Raw genomic sequence first — 2,500 nt, forward strand, 5'->3', positions numbered from 1 at the left:
CAGGAATAACACTTTTTTTCATTTTCATTTTCATGAAAATATGCAATAACAAATATAACAAAGTGAGATATTAATGAGTCTAATTAACGATTATGGCGCGAACCAAAAAAAAAGTAGAATTATCTAAGCTAAGAAAGGAGATTAATAAGACAAGTATGAAAGGGATAAATTAAGATGTTTGACCTGGGAATTTAAAGATTGCTGCTCCCAAAGAATGTGCATGGCTTCTTTGATTTTCGATTGGAAGCTTGTGGAAGCAGAGTCAACAATTTTGAAACAATCTTCTGAACAAAGGGAGCTACAACTTTCAGCACTGCTGAGGTGTTTAAAGATGTGGGAATGTTTGTCAGAGGAGAGATGTTCGCTGATGCGAGTGGCGAAGTGTCTGTTGGTTTCACCAACATAACAGGCACTACAGCCTGCGATTATAAATCGTAGGGATAGGATCCTTGACCCCAAACCAACTCCTGATTTTACAATGGGTGAACACCAACTTAATGTCTAGGTCAGTGCAAAAAGTGCTAAATAATTTAAATAATTGTTCATCAAAGCAATATTCTATTTCGTGCTGCTACGAAGCCTTAATAATAATAATAATAATAATAATAATAATAATAAATTTATCTATTTACATTTATGTACATACAACTCATTGAACTGTTCTGGAGCGATGAAATATTACCCCACTTTTTCCTCAAGACTTCTAGGTAAACAGAGGTCCTAGAGTGGCGAGCAATGAGGAGAAGGAGGTACTTCAGAAGATGAGAGTAGTCTTTGGTAGTGAGGAGTGGGTTGAGGTTCCTGGTTTGAAGGCTCAAGATAGAAGAAAAGTGAATAGAGTGGTGAAGGGCTGTTGCATAATCTTGTGAAGGCTGGGATGTTCATGTCAGATCAATAAGCTTTTGTGTACTGGCTTATATGTAGTTGCAGACAGGTTGGGGCTGATGGGGAAGAAGAAAGGTAACAAGTTCAAGAAGAAGAAACCAAGGTAGCAAAGAAGGATTGAACAGAGTTTTGGAGAGTGGACTGGCAGGATTTGGCAAGGCTTGAGGAGATGATGCAGGTGACTGTGCTTGGGAGGAAAGTGATGGTTCAGTTGAATAGGAGTTACAGTATCAGGTTGGCACGAAGGGGTTGGTTGCGCTGAGTTTGTTGTTGAAGAGGAAGATCTGATCTAGTAGCACGAGTTTGGTGGTTTTTAGGAAATTGTATGAAGGTTAGACAGAACACCTTGTTCAAGAATAACCAGCGTCAGTTGTACAAGGAGGTGGTGGGCAAGGCAATCTTGGGGCCTGACCCAAGCACCAAATTCAGGGAAGGCAATGAGGTTCTGGCGTGATATTTGATCAGTGGAGAAGAGGCATAACAAGGATGCTAGTTGCTTGGACGAGGTGAGGGACAGGATGTGGAGAAGGAAGAGGAAGTGGAGATTGGTGTTGAGAGTGTGGAAAATGAATTTCGCGGGTCTTCACGGTGTAAGGGCGTTTTGGTTTAAGAGGTTTAAGTTGTTACAGGGATTGGAGAGCTTGCAGGGTTGTTTGGATACTGGGGAGGTTGCCGGAGTGGATGGTGAAGGGTAGTGTGGCTCAGTGGTTAGGGCGCTTGCCTTGAGATCCCGAGATCCCGGGTTCAAGACCCGCTCTGACTGCTCGTTGAATTTGATCCTGGTAGTCCCTGGTTCAACTTCCCAGCTGCACTTGTAAATAGCCAACTGGTTTGCCTCTGGCCAGTTTAGATTCTTAACAGTTGTTGTTGTTGTTCTGTTCTGTCGTTTCGTTGTGTTTCATTGGCCCTGAAAAGCCCCTATAGGGAGCGGTCAATTAAGTATGTATGTATATATGTATAAGGGGAGGACGGTGTTGATACAGAAGGTTTGTGCCAAGGGAACAATTCCAAGCCACTACAGACCAATAAAAATGAATGTATGTTTATCATTGATCTGGGAGCTATGGTGTACTTGCTGGGATCTTGGCAACAGGGTTCTTGCTAAGTTTTTGCACAGGAGGTAAAAAACCAAAAATAGCAGGTAACTTTGTTACCTGCCCCTGCACAGGCTAGCGAGATCAAGTCTTAACTTGACGTTCGTGTCGATCGCTGTCGAGTGCCAGCGGCTGCTAAATTAATTTAATACTCAGCAAAAGGAAAGTAGGTTATGCTATTTCATTGATTTTCGCTCACCACCGCTTTTCTGACGCTTTGGTTGAAAACTAAACACCGCTTTTCTGACGCTTTGGTTGAAAACTAACCTCTGAAAGACCTTTCTGTCGTTTTCCACGCGTGGATGCCATGTTGTAAACGTTTAATAATGGTTATGGGGGGGTTTCCCCTGGCCGCAGAAGAAATGGGAAGGAAACATGGCGGACATCGTTTCGAGGGATGAGTTGGCAAAATCAAGCTGGATTGCTTTAGCAAATGGTATGTTTTTGAAGCGATAACATGTGCCAGATATCTTCACAGGATTAGTTGGAGGGGGAAAGCAATATTTTCCCATAAACGCAAT

The 2,500-nt window shown here is 42.4% G+C and overlaps 1 protein-coding gene across 5 annotated transcripts in view; it reads left to right on the plus strand.

Annotated features, from left to right (window-relative positions):
* LOC137970979 (transmembrane protein 220-like) overlaps window positions 1-2,500 on the plus strand; it is a 15,748-nt gene that overhangs the window by 3,387 nt on the left and 9,861 nt on the right. The gene's annotated exons all lie outside the window — the stretch shown is intronic.

Source organism: Montipora foliosa, chromosome 9, assembly GCF_036669935.1.
Source record: "Montipora foliosa isolate CH-2021 chromosome 9, ASM3666993v2, whole genome shotgun sequence".
Taxonomy (NCBI): Eukaryota; Metazoa; Cnidaria; class Anthozoa; order Scleractinia; family Acroporidae; genus Montipora; species Montipora foliosa.